This window comes from Mya arenaria, chromosome 6 (assembly GCF_026914265.1).
Source record: "Mya arenaria isolate MELC-2E11 chromosome 6, ASM2691426v1".
NCBI lineage: Eukaryota > Metazoa > Mollusca > Bivalvia > Myida > Myidae > Mya > Mya arenaria.
Window position 1 is genome coordinate 26,691,608 of NC_069127.1, and position 20,289 is coordinate 26,711,896.

Consider the following 20,289-nt stretch of genomic DNA (forward strand, 5'->3'; position numbering starts at 1 on the left):
CATCTCTAATTTGAAAAAAAAAGTTATCTTTTTTCCTTGATAAAGTACTATAGATTATTGAAAATCCTTGCATAAAGTTGCAATACTGTTCATAAAGTAGTTGGTGAGATATAGACTGGCATGCAAAAGCTTAACCATATTGTTAAATTCTATAATAAAGGGCCATAAATTGCATTATATCCAAATTAGAGTTATTTAACTTGATTATTTAAGTACGTCCGTTGTAAAACGTCTTAATACAATACATCACATAGTTGCTAATATATTAATCTATAATTATGCTTAAATGCATAAAATTAAATAACCAAAATTTCTAAGTCGAATACTAAGGGGCTCTCATTTCTATTTCATGCAAGTAAGAGTTTTCTAACTAGATTAATAAAGTAGGTTAGATAGTTACGAGCATATGGCTAAAATTGTAATACAATACATGACTAATTTGCTGAGATATCGACTTGAATGTGGTTATATGTATCATCTTAGTCAGAACGTCTAAAGCGAATAATAAACGGCCATTAGTATCATTATATGCAGTCAAATAATAGAAGGCCATAATTTTCATTATACGCAAAATTGAGTTATCTAACGTTATAAACGTAGGTTGAATGGTTTAGATCCGTTGTATAAGGTATCAATGCAATACATGAAGTAGTTGGTGAGATATTAACGTATTTGTTGTGGCATGCAAAACATTACCCAGAAAGTCGAATAATGAACGGCCTTTATTTATATTATATGCATTCAGTCAGGTTAGTTGAATTTCCGATCATGGACTCACATGCAAACTGTGACGTCACTTCAAACATTTTGATGTCAAGGGGCAGGACATCTGTTTCTCCTTCTCGAAATCCACCCCATACTGCTTTTGATGTCATCATGTCAGACAACGTCATGACGACAGAGTGTGTACCGTCTGCTTCTGCCTCCGGAAATACAATCCAAATTTCGCCTGATGTAACCCTTCCGACGGCACGAGCCAACAGTCATGAAACGGACATGGTGATCGACTTTCCACAGCCACGTGACTCTTGTTTTCAATAACCTTCTTAACATAAGGAAACACGGGACGCCCATAAACAAAATGGTACAAACTTACAACTGTCTAAAATGATGGTTCACATAATTCTAGTTCCATAAACAGACGTACACCGGGTCCACACCGGAAACAGTCAGTTTCAGCGCGCCGTGTAAACCTTCAACAAACTCAGGCTACAAACATTAACTCTTTCCCTGCTGATGAATATGTGGCCTCAGCAGGTGCTGACTCTGACTCTGGCTAAGAATGGCAGGGGAAAGTTAAACTTAAAATAACCGTCCTTAATGTACAGTGTTTAGTGTCTAAATATTGCAATACTATTGCAATAAACTGCATTGTCCTGAAATTATTCATATTCAAGAATAATTATATAGCTATGCTTACTGATACATGAACTAATCAATCTATTGATTTAAATGTACAAATATTTCAGCAAATTCGTTTAAATAGAAAAAGAATTAAAAACTCTAAACGGGATGCCGTTGGTATAATTATCTATCTAAAAGAAATTAATGCGAATGACAAAAGTTTGTTTTTCCACTGTGAAGACGACTGGATAGCAATATATTCCTTCTGGATAATGATTTATTTATTGGTTTTTGTTATGTTAAACCAGAGGATAATGGTAGATTTAATTTACAGGTAGAAAATGTTTTTGATATATTGTGACGAGGATGCGGGGATTGGTAAATTTACTTTTTCTGTGTCGAGAGGATGCAGTTTGGTGGATTATGTTTCTCAATCCATGTTTGATTTCATTACTTCAATAACAGTACATGATCCCAATGCTTTATCTGATCATTGATTAATTGAGTACACATTTGAAATAGTGCTTACTTTGACGATGCTTCTTTATCATGATGACTGTAGAAAATGATTAGTATAAAGAGATTAATTTTAGATATAAGTGGCAAAATGGACTATCGAATAATTTTATTAATGCAATAAGCAACGATGTTTTTGTTGATGAACTCAATACACATTGGCTCCTTTAACGGAAAATTGTCCGACGGACGGTGACGTAGATTCTAGTTTATCACAATTGTCCAAACTTATGAAAAATGTAACTGATGGTCTTTTTAAAACTTATATTTAGTATAATGCTAATAATTTTAATAAAACACAGCCTGGTAATAATCCTTGATTTACTGACAACCGCAGTTGTCTTTAAAATGAAAGTATCTTGCTACTGGTTAATGCTCGGTCGGAATATAAATGTACTATACTATCCTGTACAAAACATACCTTGCCGACAGAACAAAAACTTTGAAGCAATATATACATAATAATGCAAAATGTTACTGGAAAAGTCAGCGCATAAGAAACCTCCAGACATACCATTCTCGTCTTTTAAAGTGTATTGAAAAGCCGTTAACAATACTAGTGACCCATTTTTTTCAGGTTGATGAGGATATCATGAATTTTGATAAACGATTTGAACCGGACGAATTTCAAGTTATGGTTTGTTTATATCTACTTATGAAGGCGTTAAGCCAAAACGAAAATAAACTTTACGTGTTTGTGTGGTTTATTTTATTCATATTCACATTCACATAACTTATTTTGTGGGAATCGAATACTGAGATGAGTATAACAGAGATATATCAAGGTATTAAACAATTTTTAAACTGATTATTTTCAAGAAACATGGTCTGGCGGTTAAAAAGTGCCACTTCATTAGAAAGGATCTGTTCCTAACCTGGAAAAATACAGGAGTATTACTTTATTGATTTAATTTTAGGTATACTATTTAGCCGCATTCATAATAACCAATTGACATCATATTATTCATTGTTTGCCATTTGCTTTGTGCTAAAACCTGCTGTTATGTTGTACAAAGGCACACATAAATGTAGCCCGAGACCTACACTGATATATTTAAAGTCACAGATAAATACTAGCCCTAAACCTTCCATGCTCTTTTATAAATGCACCAATCAGCACTTGCCAAAACCTACTATGCTCTTGTATCACATACATACATAGAAAAAAAACACATAGAAAAAGCCCCTAACCTACTGATCTTGTTTGAAGCAGGGGTTCTAAAGTTAAGGATTAATACTGAGATCATTGAGAGCTTTTAAAGATTCACTTGTACTCCCAAATAAGATTTACCACATTTAATACTTATAAAGGAAACGGAGTTAAATTTGAAAGAAAGCTGCAGATAATACGGTATTTCTATTTGATGAGACGATAGTAAACCATAGTAAGTCTTCACCAATCATTTAATAATTTTGCGTTTTCAGCTATTAAATAGACGATTACAATCTTATTATCATTAATCAATAGTTTCCATAAACGCTTAAGTTAGCAAGTAGTTTAAGGTTAAACACTCAAAATTTGTGTTCGTTATACATGTGAATGTCTTGATTTTGAATAAGATTGTTATTTTTAACTTAGGACTAAAGTGGAGTTGCAAAGATTTCACATTTGCATTTGTTGCTCGAAAATTTGCATCAAAAACAGTGGGACATACATTGAATTGAAATACAATGACTTCAAAAACGATTTGGAAGCCACATTATTCTACTTTGGGCATTAATCCCCATACTCAAACAGACCCCCCGATAATAAAAATGACAAAATACAGCTGATAGGACCTTGTTAACGACAAAGGGAAAAATAACTAAGAACTACAAAAACAAGTATCAGTTTACAGCAATAAAAATACATTCACTATAGTATACACACAACAAATTGAAATTCATGACATTGCATTTACAAAACAATGCGGTATATGCTCGTTATAGTCATAGTTATTTCTTACCATCTTAATGTCAACGATACATTTGATGCGTCATAACATTTATTTGTTTAATGATTTTTTTAATGATTTTTGACATACTGTAGAAAAACAATTAGCATATGAACCGTTAAGTACAAACTTGAAAAAAGCAAAAGTTCCATAATCACAGTTACTTCTGAGTGATCAAGGGTTCAGCATGTGGCTTTATATGGTCATTCTCTCACACAATTCGTCCGAGAAACATATATATTTTGGCCTCGTTTAGTTGTTTCCCCCCCAACCGATGGTGGTGGTCACATTATATTTTCAGGAGGAGGATCTGAATGGCCGGGCTCGCCTAATATCATGTCTCGACTTAAGTAGTTAACATTTTGTATCCATGTAGGCCCATCGATATCACTTGAAGCGATTGCATAGTCATACAAGCCAGTATAGACATGCTCGTGCTCGAGAGTCTCAATGTTCACGTTTTGTGAACATGTTTCGGCAGTTGTACGGGTACGTTTCACATAGTTGAATCGACCAACGAAGCATATCACCAGTATTAGCAATGACGCCGAGGGAATAAGTATTGTGATAAGCCTGACGTTATTGTTATGCAAACTCAGTTCATTTTGTTCCACTGAAATACTATGCTGACATCGAAATTCATTAATATTTTGACACCGGTCAGGTTCAAGCATAACTGTACATCCACGTTTGTTTAGAGAAACACAAGACATTGTTAGTTTGTCAAATGTAAACTTGGCATTGTCGACTAATTTAAATGTTCTCACGCTGCTCAAATAAAATCTTTCAGAGTAATTTGTTAAATACGTATCAATGCCATGGTAAATAACAGGTGGCATTTTTGCAGAGTATGCTAAGCATGTCTCGTCAATATCGTCTTTAAACATAGCTCTGTTTAGAATGCAAAGGTTTAGTCCAATAGCATCAAATGTGTCATTATAATTCAAACAATTCGCTTGTACTACTTCGAAACAATCTTTTTTATCACAAGTACACAATCCGTTATGCTTTCCTGAACATTTGGCGGTTTCATAAATCCTCGAATTATTCTGGATGAATGATGTTATACATGCATATATTTCACTATAAACAGTTATATCAGTTAATTTATAGACGAATGCAATAGTAGAACTATTCAATTTTGATTCGATTTGGCAGCTTGTTACTATTGGCAAACCTTCATAGTCCATACAGTAGCACTCCTCGTTCTGTATTCCAACAAAAGTTATCTTTCTAGTAGATTCTTTTCTTGAACATACTTTGGAACATTCGTAAAGCATACTAGTACTGTTCACGCTTTCTTTAAAATGTGTAGGTAGTTTCTCAGCACAACCAAACGGAGCAATATAAGCGCCGAATTCCGCTCTGTAATGTGTCCATAGTGATTCGCCTTCATCAAGCGCCAAGCTTTTAGCAACAGCACAGTTTTCTACTTGATGACTTCCAAACGGCATTGATTTCATAATATCCCGAGGAGCAAATCCACCAGTCTTCCTGCATGTATCCAAGGCATACGAAAAGTTTCCATGGGCTTCATTCTGTGCTTCTCCAGTATAAATAAAATTAATTATTAGCTTGACTATTATCAAACCACTAAGATTCATGACTTAAAACTTAAAGTATGTCGTTTAAGCCTGTTGCTGTTAACTGTTATTAATTCTTTGTCGAGCTTATTTATATATGTGACACATTTATTTCCTTATTTGTCTGTGTCACATGTCTTCCTTCTTGTGATATGTTACATGTATCTCTAGTGTACTCCATTTATTTGTGTGTTTTCTTTGGGGGGTTTTCAATCTATTATCGAGCAATTCCCTCACTTTTTAAACTGATTGTAAACTGTTCATATAAACGTAATTAGAAACGCCGCGAGGCGATAAAACAGGGATTTTAATTCCTGGTCCCAGTACCATGCAAATACTTATGTTATATTTCAACTGTCGTATATTGAGTAACCTTGAAAATCTTTACATCATTTGAAAATGCTTCCATAAAGAACTTCCACAACAGGATGTCGACTGTCATTAAAATGGTCTTATCAGATTTGACACTAATCAAGAAAAATGCTGCCCTGAACTGATTAATTTGTTTTTGAAAGATGCATTCGTTAGATAAAGAACATAGCTGTGCAATATAAAAATGTTGAAGCGGAAACAGTATTTTAGTTTGTCTTTGCTAAATGCGCCTGTTGTAGTTTGTTTCGTTTCGAGTCCCATACTCATACATATTATTTGACTTTAAATTCGGGAGGAATGCCCAACCCCATTCGGGTCTTTTACTTAATGTTGAGTGTTAGACGGACTTCCGCTCCAAAATTGTTTGGAGTTAATACACCTTGAAATAATGAGTACTGGTGGTTTGTATCGACGTGATGGGCTAGCTTTATAAGTGAGTAAGCTTCATTTTAAAATTGTAGTTTTAGGATAATAGCTCCACCTGAATTTGTCAACTGTCTAAGACAGCTCCTGTTATCATGGGGTATTTGGACTTCCACCTTAGGCAGCTTCGTGATCCCCAATGCAATACAAGTTTGGCAGTTTCTATTTTATGGCTCTACAATTTTAGATGTAATTGATGTCAGGTGAGTGATGAAACTTATGGTATTTGAACATAATGTAAATACATATCTTGGGATTGCTTTCAGATTCAGTAGGCACAAGGTCTGTAAGATCAAGCTCAAGTTGAAACATGGTCTTGCTTTATAATATTGATAAAGTGTACCGACAGTTTATGTGAAGACATGTATATCTCTTGCTGATTGGCTTATTGTGATAAACGTCAAAAAGTGTAAAACAAAACGCGCATACCTATAACCAAGTATTCAGTTTGCAGTACATCATAACAACAAATCTTGGTTAACAGCAAATCCATATGAGGTCTTTCTTTGGGACGGTAATTGGAGTCAGTGGGGTCAATGTTAAGGTCATAAAATAAGAAGAGAAAGAATTATACTCAATAACTTAGTTAAGAATATAAAAAAGGATATATACAACATAGTTTAGGGGGTGCCTACGTAAAACGTAGCTTGAAAATGAAATTGGTTCAAATTACAGAAGATTCTGATATTGAAATTAGATAAGTTAAGAGTAGATTGTAAAATAGTACGCATGTATTCTGCAAACACATTTAATTAAAGAAATCAAAATTACTTCATTGGTATATAACAAGTTTATGCAAATACAAAATTTACATGTTTTGTAGTTGCATATTGCGTTCTTAAGATCACGGTCAAGATAGCTAAAATGTAAAATAAAAAAAAAATATAAAAAAAATATTAAACAAGCATTATCACTTTAGATGCAATTTATATAATGTGATGAAACTTGTAGTGTTAGAACAAAGGTTAAATGCATACATTGGGATTGCTTTCAGGGTCAGTCACGTCAAGGTTACTTGTACTCTTAATTAAACAGAAACATGGTTTTCGTTTAATAATTTTAGATACATTTATGGAATAGCGACGAAATCCGTTGTGTTGTAGCACTATGTGGAGGCATTTTTTGAGTTGTTTGAGTAAAAGTATCAGATATTCAAATATGAAGAAGGTTTTTGCTAAGTAGCTTTCGTTCGAATGGATTGGTACACTCATATGGACTTTGCTGTGCGGAAAGAATATGTGAAAATAGTTACTGCGCTATCTTTTTGGGCTCAGTCGGATAAAGGTCAAGGAAGCTGTTACCAGCACTGAAATCATGTTTTCTGTTTTGTATACAGCAACTTTACATGACGTTGTAGTTTGCGTTCGTGTGTGGGGTAAGTGGGGTAAAGGTCAATAGCTTTTATAAGAAAAAGAGAAGATAAGTTATACTCAATAATTTAATTAAGAACACCATAAAGATATATTCAATTGAAATATGCCCACGTGAAACATATTCTGGAAATGGATAAGGAAATTTATAGATTTTTTGATAGTAACCTTAGTTAAGAATGATGTGCATTGATTAAACTCAATACAAATCAAGCCGTTTATAGTACTTGGGGTTGGTAAGAGCAAATTGAAGACCGCTGCGTGTATGTATATTATAACCAATGCTCCTTGTTAAAGTGACTTTCGTATTTAAAATCAATACATACGCATGTATACTAAGTATACATTGTAAATGATAAACCTTACTTTCTAAATAATACAAATATGAAAAATATTTCTTACTAAAAACAAGAATGAAACCGTGTATATAATAGCTGAAAACGCACAAATTTAAAATGATTGGTGAGTGCTAAAAAGATACATTGATCAACTATCGTATCATAAGATAGAAATTCCGTGTAATTCTCTACACCTTTTACTCGAATTAAACATGGTATCCTTCATAAGATTCATTGATTTAGATATTTATTCATCATTTTCGGTAAATTTAAGCAATTGTTTTATTTGTGCTACACCGTTTTTGGGAGTAAGAGTGCATCTTTTAACAAATTTCAGAAAACAAATATAGTTTTGTCGCATCTCTGAGTTTCAAATTAAATTGTTTTCGATGTGTTTTGAATTGGGATCCGATGTAAAAGGCCTTTAGTTTGTCCTGATAGCTATAGAAAATTATATCAATAGGATATTTCCTATGTTAACATGAGTCCCTTGGCATGAGACTTGCTAATGATAATGGGGGATGTAAATGAATGTCCATTGATATTGAATTCTATTCAATAACGTTAGAGTAAGTCATTAGTATGAATGGCAAAATTTAAAAGTAAATTGTTGTGCAGTATTGGTATAAAATATGAATACGATCCAGGGCTAAATTGATGTTAATCGGATAATGAAATGGTCAGTAGACTCAAGAGAGTATCATTAATTCGTTTAAGCTTAAATACATGACCCATATATAAAAGCAATTTACAATTAAATGCATTACTGAAAGTGCATCTTAACAGCATATTAGCCAAGGTAACTTGTTTTAGTGATAATTTAATTTGTATCTATGTTCGTATGTTGTTCGATAAACAGTAGTCCCTTAAGCATTTATATTGAATATTAGCATTTATTTGTATCGATCTTTAAAGCAGACTTTTCCATTTTCTTTAACTTTAACCAGGTATATTGATTTTGGTACACATGTACCTTGTTGAAATCAGAAGACGAAATATAAAATATACCTTCCTTATAACCTTATATGTATATAGACTATCACCTTAACCATTTGATCGCTGAATGAATGTTTTTTTTTTCAAAAACGCCTTTCATTTGGGAGTATAGTATACCTATAGTATATAAGTATACCTATAGTATAAACTATACGTATTGATTTATAATAAATACATTGTATTAAAACAAAATCATCACAGTGCATCAATGAGGTTATTTATTAATGATTTTTTTTTGAAAGACAAGATTGGATAAATTATGTGTTAATGTCACATTAGAGGATAATTATCCTTTTTATACATTGTGAAAGTCGGTACTGTACTGGTATTGTCTCGCAATTACATCGAAATAACTTTTGTCACCTCTTAATTTGCTCAAATTTATCTTCAAAATCGGATTAATTTCTCACGTTGCTCATTCTTTGGCGGAAATTGTTATTTCAAATTCGTAGACCAAATCCAAAACGGCATTTATTGACATACTATACAGATTGAAAACTTAGTGAATTACATACTTCCACATGGTTTATTTCCGACACATGATGGACTCACTGGAAGGAAAGATATCAATCATAAAAGGTTTGTTTTATTTTGTGAAATGTTTGAATGATTAATTTATATGTTACTTTTAAGTCTTTGAATTATAGAAACTGTGTCACTTTACGACCATTATAATATTAAAATGTCTTCATAAATTATTATATTTGATTGTGCCAGCGCTAAATCTATCATTCCAAGCTGTGTTTTCTTTTATAAATCGTAATAAGTTAGCAGTTTGGGAACGAATTTAATAAGATTTAGTTCAAAGCTTTTCTGATCGGTATTCAAAAGCATCTGAAATCTTTAGGTATTTTCCAAAGTAAAAGTTTTATCTCCTTGAATATATAATTTATAACCTAATAAACACTATCTAAAATACTTGATGTTTTTCAAATGTTTATCATGTACATATTTAAACACTTTGTTTTAATTGGTCTGATTTAAGGAACCCGATTTAAGTTAGGAAGTGACATAAGAATTTCGTTGAATAACGACCTTGGACCCGTTTTAATCAAGAAATAGTTGTAAATAAACGTGCCCTTAGTGTCAGATCTTCGTTATTTGCTATATGTCTGCGTTAATTGAACTTTGGCTAGTATAAGCGATGAATACAAGGTTAAGAAAAATACAATGAGGTAAGGTCAATGACGGCGGTGGGGACGTGCAAAAAATTCAATCTTTAGAAATAATACAATGAAAACCTTTGGCACAACCCAGTTGTCGAAACTAAACCCTGTTTAGGAGCACAAGGCAAGGGTCCAAACGACAATGAACTAGAAACACATATTTAAAACACCATAAGCATTAAGTCAGCCATATGAATGAAATGATGGTTCGTCCACATCTTCATAATGACCATACGTACAGGGAAGTACGTCCCATAACTACAGTACACATGTTTGTCCATTTATTTCCCATGATGGCTAATAGAAACATTAGAACATTTATTTACGCGGGAGCAGCTCTTGTTTCAATATGTGCTTTAGATTAAAATGCATACTGATTTCAAAGTGTTAATAAGAAGGATCTTTTAAGTCGGATCTTATATAGAGGCATAGGATGTTCACTAGAAGGTACGCGATACGAGATTCTAATGAGCTGCACGGGGGTCACGAACCTGGATACCCTCACAAAGAGCGACCCAATGTGTGTGCTCTTCTACAAACACTACGGACAGTGGCGCGAGGTTGGGCGGACGGAAGCTATCAAGAATACACTAAACCTAAAGGTACATATGCACTGTACATCGTTAGTTTAACTTTTTTAAATTTTAATTTAGCTCGATTGCACAATTCATATATTTGTTTAGATATGGTTTCTTAGCTCGATAAATCTTGTTCCGTTGTAATAATTAAATCCAATTCCCAGTTGGTATATACCATGTTCTAAATAAACAGATTACAATGTTATCTGAATACATTTAAAAAGTTCTGAATTGCATAAAATATATCAGCTAATTATACCTCTACCATTAATTCGATACTATGGAAGACTTATGAAAGCTGCCTAAATGAAATTATCTCAGAGGTTTTTATTTATAATTCAGTTATTAACAGATCAATTTACAATAAGATGTACACAAAAAGCTTTCCAATTACATTCTACTCTATACTTCATTTTTTAGTTTGTTGAATCCTTTGTTTTGGACTTCGACCCGAGCATGCTGCAGAATTTTATGTTTTCTGTTTACGACATTGATCACAGGTAAACAAACGTTTATTTCCTCTGACAATGACACATATATCAAGCAATGCCCATCACTCTTGGTATTATGTTCCTTGGTTTTTAAAGACAAACATGTGAATGTTGGCACCGTACGCGGTGCTTTTTTCGTATTTTATGAAGATAAATAAATATATCAAGTCTGTTCCCACGTGTTACAGCCTGACGTGTACCTTGAGATATCCCGCAGTATCGACAATGTGACGTTCCATCCAATCTACCGCACGGAGACGGACAAGAAGACACAACATCCCAGGTTTTCTCTTAATTTAAATTTGTCCGAATATCAAATTGAAATGCATGTTGAGGCATACTTTGTTTTGAAGTGAAATACGATAACAGATTGGTGGATGTTCTATAGAGCTTTTTGTACTGTGGTGATATTCATTAATCATTCTAAATAAAACCTTACCTTATGTCGATTCCTTAAAACGTTCATAGTCAGTTTTAAAAGAAAAGTACAAGTGTTTTAAAGAAAAGTAAAATAGATATGAATAAATTATTTTATCAATGTATGAGTGAGAAACGTAACTTACGAAAATGAGCTAGATGTTTTCTAAATACCGGCCCAGATTTGTACCGAAACACGATACAATGTGAGGTAGATAATTGTCTCATAATCGTTTGTTATATCAGTATTAAAACTGAAATGCAAAATTACTTGAATAAATTTAAGATAGGGTCCTTTAGCTCTTTTATGTTCGTATGCCATATACCGGATCGTGTATGTTCAGGACATATGGCGTCCTTTCGAGCTTGGTTTACAGCGTTTGTGTAATGGAGATTGGGATCGCTAGCTCCAGCTTGCAGTTTGGCACCACAGGTAAGAAACACAATCTATTTGTCGTTTTTTGAAACAGTCCTCCCGGTTCTATCCCGAGAGCGAAGGTATTCAATAACCCACACTCTTCTAAATCATTTATGATACCGCTTGGCAATACCAAGGTCGTACAGAATGATTGACATCGAGTTGGAGACAGTTAAATCCCTTCATTTTTAAATTGCATGTGTCGTCATTTTCTTACATCATTGGTAATGTTAAAGGATACACGTTTAGTGTTCGCAAAAATCTTACATTAACTCCATAGCTTTCAAGCATTTTGCTTCGTATTCATAAACAAAATATTGTCAAAGACATTTGCGTTTACGGGCAACCATATTTTTAAATAAACTCTGATACAGTGTTTCTTTATCTAAAATTTTCTTTTCAATACAGCCTGCAAAATATGATAAACGGACACAACGTAATCAGCATTTTGGATATAAACTTCCTGGCCATTGGCTTACCACAAAACAAGGAAAAGGAAGAAAAAGTATTGAACAGTGAGTCAATATAATGTTGCATTAAACATATATTTGCGTCTTATTCTGATCAACAGTCCAAATTCAAACTACAATAAAAAGGTTACCAAATTTACATAGCTTTGATATGCTTAATTATACCGCGATGGCATTTTTGCGGTATTTTTCATCAATACTTTTTTTTTCTATAAAAACTTTTTCAGATAAGATACTTTAATTTATCAGATTACCTCTTAGGACATTCTCACATGCATCTCATAACTGTTTACAGCAACTTTAGTTTGTAATGATGTTGGTACCTTTGTAAGATGCGGTACCTTTGAGTGATCATATTCCTTGAAGGCTGGTATTATTTATTACCTTGGATAGTATCACTCAATGATATATATACGAAAAATGTTAATTTTATTTCATACAAGTCTATGTTATGTTTACTAACAAAAGTGCTATATGCTTACGTTAAATAACTTTAGTGATGGGTTCTCTTCTTATCTGATCATCCATTTAGCACTTCTGGATGAAATAATTATTTGAATAATGTAGCGCTATTTTTATCATTTCAGTGGAACCGGTGATTATAAAATGCTAGCCCGACAGGTAGCAACGTTAAGAGATCTAAACTCTATACAAAAGTAGGTTAAATAAATCATTTAAACAAATTATGTAAGCCCATTTTGTATTTGCTGCATCTATAATTGACAATTATTATTGTTATGAATGCATGTAACCGGATTTGCCGCTCCATTCTCGATGATAGGGCCAATATATGGAAAGACATATACTTCCATTATTGCATAAGATGTGTGTTTTCGGTCAGTTACTGGTGTGTGTTAACAATAATTAGTTTTCAATTGTCATTCCCAATTCCTCCCAACTGATGTTATTTCTGCCGATTGGATTCATATAAGAATAAAAGCCTAATATGGACATGATTCCATTACGTCGTATGCAATGTACAAAGAAATTTTCAACATTTCTTTTCTCTGCTTCTGAAGGTGAACAGATTGAAGTTATCATTTCATGACTGAATTCAATAAAGCGTTTCAACTAGGCCATTTTCACAAAGTTTACAGGTTTAAATTAGTTGCCAAAACATAGGTACATACTTGTTAAAATAAGATACATATCGGTGAAAAATTGATTAACCTATATATATATATATATATATACTGATTGTAAATATCTCAAGTTATCTGGTATATTCTCTACAAAACATATTTGTCTATCGACTGAACACTGAACAAATGGTGTCGTAGCAGCAATCCAACTATCGTTAACTGAATTGGCCTTGATCGAGCGTTTTGATTTTTTTTTCAAAAACATCGCTTAAAACGTCGCACAAGTAGGTTATTTTGAACTAAAACTAGTTTGTTTTCTAATATCATGACTTTTGACAGCTTTTTGATCCACAAAAGTAACTGATCGTGTTTTTTATGCAATCATCGTGATACTCCACCTTTTTTCGGTCGTTACCATCTGCAAAGTTGTACATGACACTCGGGCTTTTAACTATTTTATGGGCTTTTGCAGATGGTAACGACCTCAAAAAATGGTGTATTTACCCTATGTTCGCAGTACATGAAAGAAAAGCCTGGTAGGTGAATATTACGTTGCGTGGAAAAAGTCATTTGTGTACTTGGAATGAGAAGTTTGAAGTTGATACCTGCATCCCATGAACCTGCAATCAATTCGCGGCATAAGCTTATTCGCAATCATTTTTTACACAAAAACAAATATCATGCTTAAACGATATCTGGGATGCGTACCTTGCAAATTATATAAGCGAGGCAGCCAATATATTGTAGAATAGTAGCTTAAAATCGCAACTAAATTTCCAAATAGTTTGAACTGTAATGAAATCGGCAGCAAAACTTTTTTTTTTCACAAACTTGTGGCAAATGAATACAAATGACGGTACTTATACGTAAGGGTATACAACAATGTGTTCTATACTTATTACTGTCTCTATACTTCTTTAGAAAACAATGTGTTGCCTAACGCGAGAACTCTTGGTAAAATACAAATCAACAACACCATACTCGTTAAAAATGCCATATTTGGAAAAGAAGGAACCTACCAAACAGCAATGCGTTCCTACAGGTACACGCTTAGCACTATTTGACATTCGCAATGAATCACAGATCATGTGAAATACTCACAATAAAAAGAAATATTAAAAGCATGAAAGAATCAACTTGATTTATTAAAAGCCAGTTTCTTTCGAAGTAATACAAACCGACTTATATTCAGGTGTTTCTAACTTATTTCATTCCTTTACATTTTTCGAAAATGTATGCATTATAATTATAGAGGTTATGACTCACAAAGCAGGACACTTTATATCATACTCGTGACCTATTGCATATCTTAAAATCCAAAATTTGATTTTGTATTTCAGATATTGCATACGGATAATGTTCTTGAGTACTAATATACGATGATTTAAAAATGTTTCATTGAAATGAATTGATATAAATCATGCTTTCCTTCGTTTTTGTAAGGATTATATAAGGATTCACACATACCACGAATAACTTAAACGAAGAATAAAGAAACAGTATTAAAATCATAAATAACGGATACATGCGCTTCTTTCAAATTAGGTAAGACAGCGTAAAGAGATATGCCCTTAATTGATAATGTAGAGCGATTGGCCTCCCTTGAATATAGGGCAACACTTTTTCAAACACATTGTTTTCATTGCCAGTGTCCACTAAGGAAACGCATAGTAAGTAAAGGCTTTAGTAAAACCTAAGTTGTAACGAATATGTCACCATGCTTGTTATTGCAATTGTTTTTTTTCTTTCTTCAATTTCACCAGCTACCTTTTGATGTTTATATTGCTTCTTCATCCTCATTACAGGGTAAATTGTGACTACTCGTTATTGAATTATGTCACAGGAGGGATGAAACTAAACCTTTACGTCGCCATATACTTTACGGTATGTAAATGTCCGCTTCTGTCTGCGACCAAAATGTTTATTCCTCGAAGAAAGGCAAACACAATATAGCATGGGAACCATTGCAATTATGACCACAATATTTGAGTACATAACATCCTTCCAACGTTCTTTTAAATAAATTTTCTGTAAAAGATGCGAAGACATGTATATTTATAAAACGCAATTGATATACTATTGTTCGACAAAATTTAATTTATATTTATGTATCACAATGTGCCATTATTTTATTATGTGCTTTCATTCTTTACATTTCCAATACTGTAATTTACAGCCAGTTTTATTTTAAAAAGTGTGTATATATTTCATGTATCCATGTCCCTGTGACATTCTTGTTAAATTTGAAAATATAAAGTATTGTTCTGTTTCAGGCATCGAACGGAACACCTGAACAGACGATTAGTCTTCACGACGTCTCCGACAATAAGGTTTATGAGTTATCAAATGTCTTATTAAAATTGTATTGATCAGAAAAATATTAAAGAACAAAGTTTAGGGACAAAGTCATGAAAATAGCGGAAGAAATTCTAACACTATTATGAATTTTCGATACAGTTTTAAGCAATGCTTAACCTTCCCGATATATGTATACATATTTCAAATGCATATTGTAAATAACGTTCGGCAACACCTTCATACTGTAAATTTACATTTTTGTCCCATAGAAAACACCTTACATGGAAGTTATAGAGGCGTTAGGAGGAGTTATTTGCCGTTACTGTACAGAAGAGAAAATAGGTATGATGGGATTTGGCGCCAAGATAAAAAAAAGTCGTCTGTTATAAATCACTGTTTTCCACTTTCGAACGATTGGAACAGATTTCACCAATATGGAATTAAGGTAATTAATATGTCATGAATGTCAAAATATAGTTGTTCTGTGTTCACGGATACAGTCGAGCGATCTAAAACTGAAATCAACACATCTTCCGTTTCTTTTATGCATTTTTGAAAGTATTGGTTTTGCAATTCATCTTTTTCAAAATTCTGTTTTTCCCATAGCCCTTTGCTACGCAGCTTCCCTTAGGACGCCCCAACTAAACAGTTTTGATAGACGTTGACGTACACAGTTATTCGTACGCCGCATTGTAAATCGGTTTCTTTTTAAACTATTGCAGAATCAATAAATGTTTTTTTTTTAATTTTGATTAATTTTTCTAATTATCTATTACTTTTAACACCCTTTTGCAATCCATGTATCCGTGCGACGCCCCTCACGCACAATTTTGATCATAGATAACAAGGACAGTCATTTCAATAAATTTTGAATGTGTTCTTTCAAGCCAATGTTTGAACTGTGAAAGATCCTAAGAAGAGGATTAAACAAGGTTAATATTATTTTAAAACCGGATGTGTTTCAAGAATTGCTAATTACTTTTGTCTAGATTTTAAAACCGACATACGCAAGTGGGTAGTTTGCGGAATAAGAATTAATGCAGGGCATGCCAGTTAAATTATTAAGGAGCATTACCTAATGAGTTGTCGTTCCCGGAGAAGGACTAAAATAGACCTAAATTGTCAAGCAAAATAACTGACTTATGGTTATAACTTTCATTTGATTACATAAGAGCGCCATCAGCCGGTACAAGAATGCTGTGAAGCATTTACGAATGTCGGGTCCCACGCGACAGAAGCCAGTGATCTCCTTTGCTGAGTCTCTGGCGGTGCGCGAGCCCACACAGGACAGTCAGGTCTACCATGTCCTCCTCGTCATAGCGGTTAGATCTAGAGACTTTGTCATATTGTTGTATTAATGTTCTATTCCTGTTAATTTGTATATTTAGAATTCTAAACACATTGTTAGACATCCGTTTATACATATTAGATTAGTTTAAACTTATTTAATGTTACAACGATTGTTAAACAAGCTGTTGCAACTTATATTAAACACTTTCGTTGGCACGATGTTGCACAAGAGTGTGGCCTTGTGTTGTGGGGTAAACCGGAGTAGCCGTAGAAAACCCACTTGTCCGGCTTGATGACCACTAACCAAACTCACATGCGCCCAGACTGGTAATCGAACCCGGGTCGGCTTGGTGAGAAGCGAGTGCGCTAACGGGACAAAACATATTACTGGTGTAAACTAATATGTTTCTATTTTTCGAAAGTTTCATTTGAGATTACTGCTTCAAATAAAACAATAGTATACATAAATACGAATTCTCAAAGAAAACAACGCTGATTCCTTAAACATTCAGCCAATCAGACTTAAGGCAGGGTCCAAAATATTTAGTTAAATGTGACATATCATCAAATGCCTTGCCTACACAAAAAACGCAATTCACCCTCTCAATTTCTTTAAACGTTCCATCTCTTGAACGTCTTGTGAGCGGTGGAGAAAATGCATTAAATAAATCAGGGACAGTCTTAAACGATTTAAAAAAGTGTTTTTATTACATTAGGATGGCATTTTGAACGACATAGATGATGTCCTTGAACGCCTGACCTCTATAAGCCACTTGCCCTTAACGGTTGTGTTTGCCGGGGTCGGTCCAGCAGACTTCACGTTCATGGTGAGTAGTACATAGATTCTTAGATTTTTGAGGTACTTAAATAATATGATAGACATTAGGAAATGTAAAGCGAAAAATGAAATTAACATCGTTGATCGGTGTTTAGATTTAGTTTAATGGCAATATTTCAGTTTTGTTTAATGGAAAATTGGCAATATGAAAGAACTGTGCCATTTGTATTCCGGGGAAATGAAACAAAACGTTAGGTCTGATTTAATTCTCTTTTAAAATATTTTTAAAAGGTTTTAGTCTGCGTTATTGTTTCGCTTGTTAATGTCTAATTTAATGCTTAACAACTCTATCAGATTTAAATTACTTACATTTACCAAACTCTATGTAAAGAAGTCAAACAAAACTTAATACCTGTATTTCAACTTTATATTTTGATCAGGAATGTTTCAGTCAAGAAAGCACAGGTTTTGTCGGCCTGGCAAACAGAACGACGTTACTCAACCGCAAGCATACACATTTTGTCTCATTTTCACGGGAAAACGGACAAAACATTGATCTCGACCGACTGGTATGTATCCGCTCATATTACATTGTGTGCACTTGTTTATCGTGAAAGGTCTTTTTAAGCCATATGAAGGTCAATGGAAATAACTAATTACACCATACTATTTTTAATTTATACACTTGTAGGCCCGTGAAACACTAGCAGTCATTTCATCGCAGATCACAGAATGCATGCGGCGGAAGGATATCATACCAAACAAGTTTAACCAGTTTACCTCGGTCAAACTCTAGTGCTTCGTTGATCAATACAAACCAGACCGAGGGTAGAGGACTTAGTAGAAGGTCGGCTTCTAGAACCAGCTTAATAAGTCGAAACTCTGTAAATATCGCCACGGATCCTAAATGCCCTACTTGTGGCTCGGTGCTTGACAATGGTTCTTCGTCAGTTACTATACAATTATTTGCAGATGTTATACTTTAAGGGAAACTATGCTGACCGAGCTATGGAATATTAAGCCTTTTTGATATAAATGTCGAATGTATATTTTATATCTTTACTCCTATTGCAAATGATGTAAATTAGACTTTATTTATGTAAGTATTTACTTTTTTGTATATATCCATGTTTAATGCAAAAATAACAAATGGCGCTACTCCAACATGTACTGCATGCTACGACTGTATTTTGGGATGGAGGCAATACACTATGGATACACGAATATTAAAAATATTTAACATCTCCACATCTAGTCACTTTGTAATAAATATACAAAATAAAGCGTGTGTTTTTTATTGTGTTTGTCTACAAGTAATGCTCAAATGATTTGAGTGAATATTAAATGTTCTCTCGGTTTCTGTATTGAATGTCAACCAGAACGTTTGGCGTGTACACGTCGAGGAAATGCAATAAGTTATTAAGGATATCCAATGATAAAATGCAAAAGTGCTTTTGGTAAAGCTTCATTTTAGTTTCCAAAAGTTGAAGTTTTAAAGGTTTTCACGGGACCTTTAATTGTGAATTTAAAGAACAAAGTTATCAAAGTATGTCCACATTATCATAGTAAAGTTTGAATTCATTACTTTCTTAAATATATAATATCATAATATAGGCGCCATATGGTGTTTTTCAAAATGTTATTCACGCAAAAATAATATAATGTAAGTCAATATAAATTGAACAAAATAATCTCGATTTAAATATCTTAAATGATGCACAAACATATACCTGCACCCTAATGATGGATGACTGACCTTAAGTGTGTACTTGACAGCTTTAAGAGGCATGTAAAACATATCAATTTAACAATAGGGCGTTTACTTCCCCAATCAAGTCTTGGTTTCGTCTTGATTGTCTCAGTGGCTATTCTTCTATATTTATTCAATAACTGGCAAAAGTATTTATTTTTTTTAAAACCGGCATGTTTGTTTGTACCGTGCACTTTCGGGTTCAGAAAAAAAAATCCTTAGAATATTACAGTTTAAATTTATGATGATGTATAACACCAGATTTTTGTCCTGTCAAAACGCTTCAACAAAAATATTAAATGACGAAATTATTCTTAACTTAATACATACACGTATGAAGAGAGGAATCCAACAACAAAAGTCTTATCTTTTAAAATGAAGGAGTTCTAATGTTAAGAGTTAATCCTTATGTAACGTAATTGAGGATGATTGGAATTAAAATAAATTCGACCCAGATTTGTTTCAATCGTTTATTGTCTATATTGTATTTAAGTATTACAAACATGTGTATTCACATATGTTTTAGAAACAAAAACGTCATTGTTGTTCGACCATTAGAGCCTAAGGCATATAGTTGTCAAGCATTTCAAATATTGTTGTTCGCACATAAATACTGGTTATGCAACATTCCTTAATTGTAAAGTAAACGCATATGTTATGTAAAGAATGCAGGTT

At 33.3% G+C, this 20,289-nt stretch overlaps 2 pseudogenes; both read left to right on the forward strand.

The window, feature by feature from the left end:
• Positions 1 to 1,280, forward strand: part of LOC128237661 (copine-8-like) — a 94,909-nt pseudogene extending 93,629 nt beyond the window's left edge.
• Positions 1,281 to 10,509: 9,229 nt separating this feature from the next.
• LOC128237662 (copine-3-like) lies at positions 10,510 to 18,660 on the forward strand (annotated as a pseudogene).
• The last annotated feature ends 1,629 nt before the right edge of the window (positions 18,661 to 20,289 follow it).